Genomic DNA, 12390 nt, shown 5'->3' with positions numbered 1-12390 from the left:
CATGTTATTCTTACATTATTTTGGAAACCTTATAAGGACTTTATTTCACAAACATCTATATGTATCTATAACAAATAGATGACTAGACCAAATACTCATTCAACAAATTATTTAGGATATAATGACTACATATTTTCAGACTGAAAAAAACAAGATATAGTATAATTGAATTTTTGTTGATCATTTGCTCTTATCATAGAATTTGTCCTAGGAGGAAAATACAGGGAGTATGATAATACCATCAGAACTGGTTCTTTAGGGCTCAGCCCAGGAGCATGCACATGACAAAATAAAGCTTCCTTAGTTTAGTTTGATATCCAATTATAATAGTTCTACCTTATGAGACTGAGGAATGATGAGGTGGGAAACAAAGAAATAGAACTGAGAAACTGAGTCAGAAGGATCTCACCTTGAACTCAATATGAACAGAAGCCAGAGCTAAAAGAAAGGCTACACATAGAGAGTGTCTTTGGTCTGGGAAGTGATATGCCTCTATAAAATCTCCTAGGGAATTTCTGTACCCCAGAGATGGCAGCAATTGAAAGGCATTGGTGAAGTAATGAAGAAAATCCTGGTGGAGATCCATATGTTCTCAGGAGAGGAGGAAACCAAGATAGCAGTGAAGAACTCAGAGTTCCTGGACTCAGTCTCTAAAAGAGAGGAGATGGAATTCACTGAAGTTCTTAAATCTGGCCTTCTGAAAGGGAGAAGAAGTAATTTTGTTGTCCTAGAAAATATAAACAATAACAGAATTGCAATGTGGAGGAGAAAAATTGGACTTTGTTGTCTACCCCAACTATGAATTATGAGAACTATGTAGTTTTGGTGGAAAGAGTGTTGCCATTTTGGAAATCCTAAGGGCATTTGAAAAGTTTTATAGGTTCCTGGGGAAGGTGAGACTCATGAGGTAGGGAGGGGGAAAAGGGGAGAAGACAGATCTTATATTCATTGTTTATGGACTTTTCTGTCACCCCTTTCAGGATTTTCACCCTTACAAAGATCTCTGGATTCTCAAAGACCTATTTCTGGGGGGGAGGGAGGGGACAAGGGACCTGATGCCAGTGGATTCAAATTTTCTCTGGCTCTACCTCTACTCCCAGTTCAACTAGGGAAATCAAAAACAAAGCCCTGGCAAGACTTGTGTGTAAAAGTTTCCCAACATGTGGATAACAAAGTCTTCTCCCAGAAAGATACTAAATATATATTACTGGTATCAGATATAGGTCAGATAGTTTTTATTTCCTCTTTGACAGAAGCTAATTAAAAAGCAGATTATTCATGGATTCTTATACACAAAAATAGGAAATATAAAACATGCATATATCTTATTGTTGAGATTGGAAAAAGGGCACCCCAAGAGTTTGGGGTCCCAGACCAATGTCACAAGATATCTCAAAAAAATTTGCAGGCTTGAGCCCATCTCCTAGTCAAGGGGCAAAATTTATTGTAAGTAATGGTAACACCATTACAAAATGGACTGAATTGTAAGGGAATTCAACACAAAAACAGAAGCAAGGAGATACAGTTATACAGCTTTCAATCATAGATGTGCTAATTCTATGGCTTATAAATAGGAAGGAGTGGTCTCTGAAAAGAGTGGTTCTCTGTTGATCAAATTATTATTGACAAGATTACCAATAAGCAATGAATTAAGGAGTGGTCTTATTCACTGTTGTCTCAGGAGTTTGATCTGTGGCATTTTCCTGACACTAGAAGCTATCTGACTAAGGAATAGTCAGGCATTGGGTTGTGGGGGTTTTCTGAGGCAGATTCCAAAACTAGAAGATTTAGGATTACTGACTTATTGTTAGAACAGAAGCTCCCCAAGGTCAGGGGACCACAAAATCATATTTCATCATTTTCCCCCTCAAGCAGTCATCCCAAATTCATTTGGCAAAGGGATGGAAGTCTCATCTTCTGAAGCTGCTTCATGCTGATAAAGGCAGTAGAGCTGTCCCTGCATAGCGGGGTCCAGACTGAGGCAGGGGAGGCAAGATACTGAAAACAGCATTCAGAGGGGTGCTGGGAGTCAGAATCAGTTAGCTAGTGGTATTTAGGGTGAACAAATAGTTGGAAATTCATAGCTTGGAGCCTGGAGGAAACAAATCTCACAAGTAGGTTAAAAATTCAGGGGCCAAATAAGAGCAAAAAGAACAATTAAAAGTGGAGTTAGTAGGGACAATGGCCAGGAACCCCACCTAGAGGAAGGGAGGGGAAGATGAGGCTATCATGAATGCCTCTCATTCAGATAGTTTTTCTAAGATAAATACCAAAGAATGTTTTCCCCCAAATTTCTGCTTTTGTCTCCTTGAAGGGGGCAGTGTCTGAAGCAATGGCAATATACATAGTGAAGGGGCCACTCAGATGACCTAAGGTGCAAGCAACATGTTTAAAAGATGTTAAACATTGGATAGAGAGATAATATGCAGAATGGAGATAATATTTAATCTTAAGTGGGTTTGATCTCCTTTAGCAAAAAACCTGAGCCTTTAGTCTTACAAAGAAGATTTTTATCCAACTAGTAAAGGTGACACAAAAACCAAAAGGCAGTTTGAAACCCCTGAGAGGCAAATCCTTCTCTAAGGCTTTAGCAGCCCTTTCACAAACCGGGCATATGTGACAGATCTATTTAATTGTTCACTTGTCAGTGAACTTAGTTTTCACAACAATTGGAGAGCATGTTTTTTTTTTAAGTGAGTAGCTTGGTGTAGGTCATAGAGAAGTTTCCACTGATTGGCTTCAGGATTCAGAATGTTAGTTCTCAGGAGGTCATGAAGAAGCTTTGAGGAAGGTGGTGTAGAAGCATTATGAACAAGTTTGCCAGAATAATTTTGGAATGGATATCCTACAATTATTATCTTTCCGCAAAAAGACAAAGGATAGTCAGGTTAAAGTTCTTCCCCTGTGGGGTAGCTAGTACAAATAGGATGGCATGCAAAATAATGTGGGTTGCCTTAAGAATGCTGAGGGCACACCCAACAGTCCTGAATGCCCCCACTGCCCCTGGAATTCCCTAGCCTGACTAAAGACTAAGAAGTGATTTCCCCACTGGCAGGGGCCCACAGAGTGACACTGAACGAGCTGTAAGAAAATACTAAAAGCAAAAGCTCTCATAAATAACAAACAAAGAAAGAAAGCTAAAATGATGTAATATGAATTTGTGGTCCCCCTGACCTTGGGGGGGGGGGGGCCTCTGTTCTAACAATAAATCAGTAATCCTAAATCTTCTAGCTTTGGAATCTGCCTCAGGAAACCCCCACACCCAATGCCTGACCACTCCTTAGTCAGATAGCTTCTGTCCTCAGGAAACTTCCACATATCAAATTCCTGAGACAATAGTGAATAAGACCATTCCTCAATTCATTGCTGACTGGTAATCTTGTCAGTAAAAATGAACTAAAAAAACCAAGAACCACTCCTTCCAGAGATCACTCCTTCCTACCAATGAACCATAGAATTAGCATAGGGAAAAGGGGGAAAATGAACATAGCATCTATTGATTTACATTCAATCTCCATAGTTCTCTCTCTGATTGAAAGCTGCATAAATGTATCACCTTGCTTCTGTTTCTCTGCTAAATTTCCTTATAATTCCGTCCACTTTGTAATGGCATTATCATTACTTACAATAAACTTTGCCCCTTAACTAGGAGATGGGTTCAAGCCTGCAAATTCTTTTGAGACAGCTCACAACACCAGTCTGGGACCCCAAATTATTGGGGTCCTCCTTTTCCTATCTCAACACTATTATACTCATTACATGGTCACAAATATATAGATATAGATTTATATCTATAGCTGTGAAGGAAGACTATCTATATAGTGTGTGTGTATGTGTGTAATTACAAACATGCATACATACATATCCAATCAATATCAGAATTATAGTATCTAAGCAATTTATGATAATAATCATGAAGGTTTAGCAAGGTCTAGATATCCTGGCCTCTCATCAAATTTTTCAGCTGCAAGGTGACCCTATTTGTGAAGTCCTTCAAGAACCATACTGTTAAGGATGTTAAGGAAATCCTCCTTCTTTTATCAGACCTAGGATCTCTCAAACTCAGGATTGCCTGTAAGGTAATTCTTGTCACTGATCTATACTTAGAAAAGGAGACTGGAAGGCAGAGCCAGGAATTGATGAATTCAAGAAAATCTACTCTCCAGCATATCTAGGCAAGCATATTTCTTCCATAGCCACATCTTTGTGCTGTAAACCATGGAGTTGCTGGGGTGTGTCTGATAAGGTAGGGAAATTCCTTCCTCCCCTCTCTTTGCCATACTACAAGATGGAAGTCTAAAGGAGAGAAAGTTGTGGAAGGCAGAGCAAGAAGGCAAGAGAGAGAAGACAAAAGTATAATGTTTTACTTTTCTATACTACAGAAAGGACTACTCCTCAGTGAAGAGCTATCCTTCTGAATCATCAGTCATCAGAAATTGGCTCTAGTCATTTTTTGTGCCTCTTAGCCAGAGACTAAGGCCCATGTCTATATCTTTAGGAAGTGGCTATTTCTGATTGATTGGAAAAAAATGTAATTTTTCAGAATCGCATAATTTTAGAAATTGAAGGGATTTTGGGAGATATCTAATCTCTTTACTAATAAATTTACCCCTAATGGCCTTTTTTCATTGTTATTGTTTGGGATTTCAAACCAGGTCCAATTAGGTTCAAATTTGGTGGCTTCCCAAACTTGACTCAGACCCCATCCTCCCAGGGTTTTCAGAATTTCACTTATCTAGATCTCCTGGGGTAGTTAGGTGGTATAGTGGATAGAACATTACCTTTGGAGTCAGGAAGACCTAAATTCAAATTCAACCTTAGACACTCACTGGCTGTGTGACCTTGGGCAAATTCACCCTTCATCCTATTTGCCTCAGTTATCTCATCTGTAAATTGAGCTAGAGAAAGAAATGGCAAACCGTCTCCCCCAAGAAAACTCCACTTAGGGTCACAAAGGATCAAACCTGACTGAAAAACAACTGAAAAAAAACCCAATAATAGTAAAGGAAACTGAGACAAACAGAAATTCAATGACTTTCCCAGAGTCACAGCTAATAAGTGTCTGAGGCTTTAAAAAAATTTTCTCCAGTTACATATATAAGCAACTTTTTTTTGGTTATGGATGTACATTAATTTTTTCCTTATGAATCATATTGGGAGAGAAAAATCAAAACAAAAGGGAAAAACCATTAGAGAAGAAAGAAGAAAAAAGGGGGAAAATGAACATAGCATCTAAAAAAAATTTTCCCAGTTACATGTATAAGCAACTTTTTTTGGTTATGGATGTACATTATTTTTTTTTCTTTTTCCTTAAGAATCATGTTGGGAGAGAAAAATCAGGACAAAAAGGAAAAAACATTAGAGAAGAAAAAACAGAAGAAAAAAGGGGGAAAATGAACATAGCATCTATTGATTTACATTCAATCTCCATAGTTCTCTCTCTGAATGTGGATGGTGTTTTCTATCCAAAGTCTATTGGGATTGCCGTGGATCACTGAACCACTTAGAAGAATCAAGTCTGTCAAAGTTGATCATGGCACAACCTTGCTATTGCTGTGCAAAATGTTTTCCTGGCTCTTTTTATTTCACTTAACATCAAATCATGCAAATCTTTCCAAGGCCTAGCATACTTTTTGCTGAGCAACTCTGTGAGTTGCTGTGAATATAAGTTCCTTGAAAATAGCATCTTTTTTTCATCTTTGGGTCTTTAGCACTTAGAATTGTACTAGTATGTAGTAAGCATTTTAAAAAATGCTTAATCATTCACTTATCCATTGTGCTTCTCTTAACTCTTGAATTAATCTGTAGCTCTTTGACCTTAAATCCTTTATCTTGTCATAAGAGAACCAGGAACTTAATGGGGCAAGGTGCTCAGGAAGCTGGCAGCAAGAATGAACTAAAACTGGATGATCAGGTTTTAGTAAAACTAGTCCATTGATCTGATAATAGTGTAAAGTCCACCTTTGGGGGAAAAAAGCAGTTTTTTCACATGTGTTATTTTAAGAAATCTACTTTTTAATTATTTAGACTATAATTTTGTTTTCTTGTTCTTTTTTAAGTTTTCATTCTGTTGAATGCTGTCAGCTTTACACTGTAACATCTATTGTTAAGGGTACAACTTAACAGTTTTTATAAGTGACAAAGTAAATATACTTCTTAATAAAGAAATCAAACAATCAGCATCCAGTACACAGAAATGAGGCATTTCTCAGTGTATCATAATCCCAGTGTATTGGGATTAAGGGAGGTGATAAATTATCCTGAATTAATTAAGGAAGAAGTGTTGGAAGAGATAAATTCATAGACATGATCCTGCAGAGATCTTGGAAATCACCTATTCCAACTTGCTCATTATACAAAATTATCAATAATCTCAATTGCTTAATCCATTGCCCTTTTTTCAGTTTTTGTCTTCTGTGACCTCTCTAAAACATTGGAAGCAGATACCCTCAGGCTCCTCTCTAAATTCTCCTGACACTTTGTTTTCCAATTTTTTTTTTTTTGAGTTTTCAGTATCATTGCCCATATCCTACTCCCTAAATACTCCAAGGTTTTGTCCTAGGCTTTCTTCACTTTTTATATTTTTTGATGCTTCATCAGTTTCTATGAGTTCAATGATCATTTCTATGCTGATAACTCTCTTATGGGTTCATCCTACTCTCTCCTCTGAGCAGACTTTCTCATCTATTTATTAGAAGATTTTTCAACAAATGTTCCTTAGTCCTATCAACCTAAAAATGTCCAAAATAGTCCAGTTTTCTCCCCTAAATAATCCTCTTTTTAATTTGCCTATTTATTTTGATGGCACCAACATACTAGGGGAAGCTAGGTGGCCCGGTTCATACAATGTTGGTCCTGAAGTTAGGACTACTTGAGTTCAAATCTAGTCTCTTAATAGCTGTGTGACCATGGATAAGTAACTTAATCCTGTTTACATCAATTTCTTCATGTGTAAAAATGATCTGAAGAAGGAAATGCAGACGATTCTAGTATCTGCAAAAAAAAAAAAAAAATTCAAAACAGAAAAACAAAACAAAAAATCCCAAATGGAGTCAGGAAATGTTGACACAATTGAACAACTACAAATATTTGGGTTTTTTGGGGAAGGTGGGGGACAGCTAGGTGGTACAATAGATAAACCACTTAAGACTCATCTTCCTAAATACAAATCCAGCCTCAGATACTTACTAGCTGTGTGATCCTAGGCAAGTCACTTAAGCCTGTTTGCCTCAGTTTCCTCATCTGTAAACTGAGTTGGAGAAGAAAAAAGCAAACCACTCCAGTATCTTTTCTAAGAAAACCCCAAATGGGGTCACAGTCATGACTGTGTCAGTCAGACATGACTGAAATGACTGAAGAAGAACCAACATTCTCAGTTTCTCCCCTCTTCTACTCTTCACTCCATCCAGTTGCTAAAGTGCCATTCTAATGTTCACATTTACTCTGTCCAAAAAGCTCCAGAGATTCCATGTTTACTCTAGGGTAACATACACCTTTCTGTTGAATTGGTTCCATCTATCCTACTTTTCTTGACTTCTTCTATAATATTTCTTTACAAAAACATTATGGTCCAAGTAACCCATTCCTATTCCTCATACCTCATATTCCATTTTCTACTTCCGTGCTTTTGCACAGACTCTCCCCCATGTCTAGCATTTATTCTCTCTTCACCTCTCTCTGTTAGAATCTCTGGCCTCTTTTAAAGCTTATCTCAAGTGATACTTATTTCATGAAGCCTTTCTGGATACCTCCAGCTGTTCTTATTACCACACATTCCCTTCATATCTATCTACTCCATTTAATAAGTGTCCATGTAATTCCTCCCCAGATCCCAACTCAAGTTCCACGAAGTCAGGGATTTTTGTTTGTCTTTGTATACTAAGAGTTTTGCACAGTACATGGTAGGTATTTAATAAATGGTGCTTATTGATGCATTGGTCCTGAATTTCCCCTTGATTGATGCATTTCCCCTAAATGGGGAAATCATGTGTAGATCTCAGTAGAAGAACTGAAATTCAAACGCAGATTGTCTGACTCCAAATCTAACCCCCTTTTCACTAATTCAGACCACCCTGCATAAGAGGAAAAGGTAAATTGTACTATGTGATGAGGTTCTAGGAGGAGTTGGTAGAGAAAGAATGAAACATTGATGGAATTGCTCCCTGGGGCAAAGCACTAATAGGAAGCCGTTTAGTCTTGTGGTCCCACCCTCTGCAAAGATGGTCTAGTCAGAAATCCAAGTTAAGACAGACCCCTGAGGCCCATCCTCTCTGTGGAGATCAGGGCAGCCCCACCTTACTATGTCCAGCCAAGAAATCCCAGTCATGTTCTTGAAAGTAAATTTCTTCTATAAATCTGCTTTGACCCATGCCATCTTTGCTAAACCTCTTTGGGTCAGTTCACTCCTGTATCTTTCTCTTCACCCTCCTCATGCCACATGCAATCTCTCTTCTCAAACCCCACTATACCTAATGATGTCTTTTTTTTCTTAACTACCTTTTAAAGTGCTAAATCTCTTTTAGGATTTAGCCTGCCAGCTAAGGGCAGGCCCCAGTCTCATAGGGTGTTCTCTTTCTTCTGGATAATTGTGAGTTCCACTAAGGAAATGATGGAAAATATCATTAATTATTAAAACCCCTTTCCTTGCTATGTGCTCTCCCAACTCTATTTCCATTCCAGGTGATTATTGTGTTTCTTCATTTTGTCTATCACCTCTTCTCCTAAATAAATCTATTTTTTGTCAAAGAGAATGGCCATTGGGAATTCTTTATATGACTGAACCTCAGTGAATGGGACTGATTGGATGAAGCTTTCTCAGGATTGAGATTAGGCCTAAATCACATGATCCCTATTCCCAGAGCCTGAAGATGAGGTATTGAACTCTGGGTTCAAGGAGGACCCTGGGAAGTCACAGATCAGATAGGAAGTTGTAGAAGTGATGTGGCCAATGGAAGCAGACAACATTGGTGACCATTGGTCAAAGATGGTTACGTTCTTTTAGTCTATTCAATAAAAAGGCTTGGGTCTTTTCCTATTTAACTTTTCCTATTAAAATTTTCCTATTTCCTATTTAAATTTCCTATTTCCTATTTGTTCCTGCTGGTCAGGTTCAGGAGCACATGGTGGGAGTTGGGATGGTTCCCAGGAGTACCTGGGCCTCTCCCTTCAGGGATTAAATAAATGCTTCCTCTTTGTACCTGAAGATGTCTCTGATTAGTTAATTTGGGAAAGCGATCTAGCATCCATCCCACAGTCAACATTTAGTGCTCTAAAGCAGATCATTTATTGTTTTAGCCTACAAACGACATCTTTTGCTATATCAGCCACATCATATGTTCCAGGGAATTTGGTAAGGTTGAGAGTAGAGGGACAATGAATGGCCTCCCCAAAAAATGTTCTGTCTAGAAAAAAGATTTCTGAGTGATTGGAAAGGTATAAACAAAGTTAAGAAGATTAGGGAATAAGAAGTAGGGTGCTAAGCCTATGGTAAGGCATTTTAGTGACTGAAAAATTTTATTGTCATGTTTACATAACAAAAGGTAGATTATTAAGGTGGTTATTATCATTATGATATATTATTAATAATGAATAATTTAAATATACTTATACTTTTATTAATGATGTAAATAAATATAAATATATGATAAATAATGAAATTATATTTATTATAAGATATATTTAAGTGATAGAATATTCATTATTTGTTACAGTATTTATTATTAATTTATTTATTAATCGCTAAGGATGATTAAAGATGAACAAAGATGGAATGCATCTGAGGTTTGCAGAAGCCAAGTAAAAAATAGATTGCATTTAGTAGGGAAAGATGCAGCTTGGTAAAGGGGAAAGAATACTGTCTCAGTAGTCTTAGAATCCAGACCAAATCTTTTCTTCATCATATATTTCCTCTCATTAATCAATTCACTAGACTACAGGTGTCAAACTTGCAGCCAGCCTCCTTAGGCCCACAACACTCCCTAGTGCAGGCTGAAACAGATCACAATATCATAAATACATCAATAAAATACAATGTATACATTACAATAAAACAGATAATATTAATCTGGTTTTCTAAACCAGTATGCAGCCTGGGAGGGATCTTTACATACATTGTGACCCCAGTTTTTCTGAGGTTGAAACCCCTACACTAGATTTCTAATATTTTTCCTCTCATTCTTATCATAAGAGGAATTTTGGAATCCAGAGAACAAGGTTTTGCACCAAGCTCCAAAATTTATTTATTTTTTATTGAAGTTTTTTATTTTCAAAATGTATGCAAGGATAATTTTTCAACATTGACTCTTGAAAAACCTTGTGTTACAGTTTCCCCCTTTCCCCTGACCCCCTCCCTTAGATGGCATGTAATTCAATATATGTTAAATCCGATATAGGCATATGCATTTATACAATTATCCTGCTGCACAAGAAAAAATCGGCTCAAAAAGAAAGAAAAATGAGAAAGAAAATAAAATTCAAGCAAACCACAACAAAAAGAGTGAAAATGCTGTTGTGATCCACCCCAGTTCCCACAGTCTTCTCTGTGGATGTAGATGGCTCACATCATCTCAAGATCATTGGAACTGGCCTGAATCATCTCATTGTTGGAAAGAGTCATATCCATCAGAATTGATCACCATATAATCATCTTGTTGCTGTCTACAATGACCTGGTTCTGCTCATTTCACTTAGCATCAAGTCAGTAAGTCTCTTCAGGCCTCTCTGAAACCATCCTGCTAATCTTTTCTTTCTTTCTTTCTTTTTTTTCTTTTTCTTTTATTATAGCTTTTTATTTACAAAATATATGCATGGGTAATTTTTCAACATTGACTCTTGCAAAATTTTCTTTTCCAAATTATCCCTTCCTTCCCTTCACCCTCTCCCCTAGATGGCAGGTAGTCCAATACATGTTAAATATGGTCAAATATATGTTAAATCCAATATATGTATACATATTTATACAGTTATCTTGCTGCACAAGAAAAATTGGATCAAGAAGGAAAAAAAACTTAGAAAGAAAATAAAATGTAAGCAAAAAACAACAGAAAGAATGAGAATGCTATGTTGTGTTCCACAGTCTGTTCCCACAGTTCTCTCTCTGGGTGTAGATGGCTCTCTTCATCACTGAACAATTGGAACTGGTTTGAATCATCTCATTGTTCAAGAGAGTCATGACCATCAGAATTGATCATCATATAGTCTTGTTATTGGCATATAATGATCTCCTGGTTCTTCTCATTTCACTCAGCATCAGTTCATGCAAGTCTCTCTAGGCCTCTTTGAAATCATTCTGCTGGTCGTTTCTTACAGAACAATAATATTCTATAACATTCATATTTATTTATCCATTCTCCAGTTGCTGGGCATCCATTCAGTTTCCATTTCTTGCCACTACAAAAAGGGCTGCCGCAAACATTTTTGCACATGTGGGTCCCTTTCCCTCCTTAAAATCTCTTTGGTATATAAGCTCAATAGAAACACTACTGGATCAAAGGGTATGCGCAGTTTGATAACCCTTTGGGTATAGTTCCAAATTGCTCTCCAGGATAGTTAGATCTGGTCACAATTCCTCCAGCAATGTATTAGTATCCCAGTTTTCCCATATCCCCTCCAACATTAGTCATTATTTTTTCTTGTCATATTAGCCAAACTGAGAAGTGTGTGTAATAATATCTCAAGAGATGTCTTTATTTGGATTTCTCTTATCAGCACTGATTTAGAGCACCTTTTCATAAGACTAGAAATGGTTTCAATTTCTTCATCTGAAAATTCTGTTCATATATCTTGACCATTTATCAATTGGAGGATGGCTTGAATTTTTATAAATTTGAGTCACTTCTCTATATATTTTAGAAATGAAGCATTTATTAGAACCTTTGAATGAACAAATGTTTTCCCATTTTATTGCTTCCCTGTCTGCATTAGTTTTGTTTGACAAATAGTGAATTCTTATCCCAAAATCTGGGGTCTTTGGGTTTGTCAAACATTAGATTACTGTAGTCATTGACTATTTGGTCCTGTGAGCCTAACCTATTCCACTGATCAACTACTCTCTTTCTTACCCAGTACCAAATGGGTTGCTGGTTTATAATATAGTTTTAGGAATGGCACAGCTAAGCCACTTTCATTTGCATTTTTTTTCATTAATTCCCTTGAAATTCTTGACCTTTTGTTCTTCCAGATGAACTTTGTTCTTATTTTTTCTAGAGCTTTGTAAAATAATTTCTTGGGACAAGCTCCAAAATTTAAAGAGTTATCACACTTCCTGACTCTTCGAAGGAAGTCACAGATAATTTAGCTATGGGTTTTAAATGTAAAAACAGATTAAGTGCTTTGACTTGTTTCCTAGAGCACATATCTAATGTGAGCAGATCCTTCCTGCTTGGCCCTAAT

Source organism: Sarcophilus harrisii, chromosome 3 (assembly GCF_902635505.1).
Source record: "Sarcophilus harrisii chromosome 3, mSarHar1.11, whole genome shotgun sequence".
Taxonomy (NCBI): domain Eukaryota; kingdom Metazoa; phylum Chordata; class Mammalia; order Dasyuromorphia; family Dasyuridae; genus Sarcophilus; species Sarcophilus harrisii.
This window is presented reverse-complemented; position numbering follows the sequence as displayed.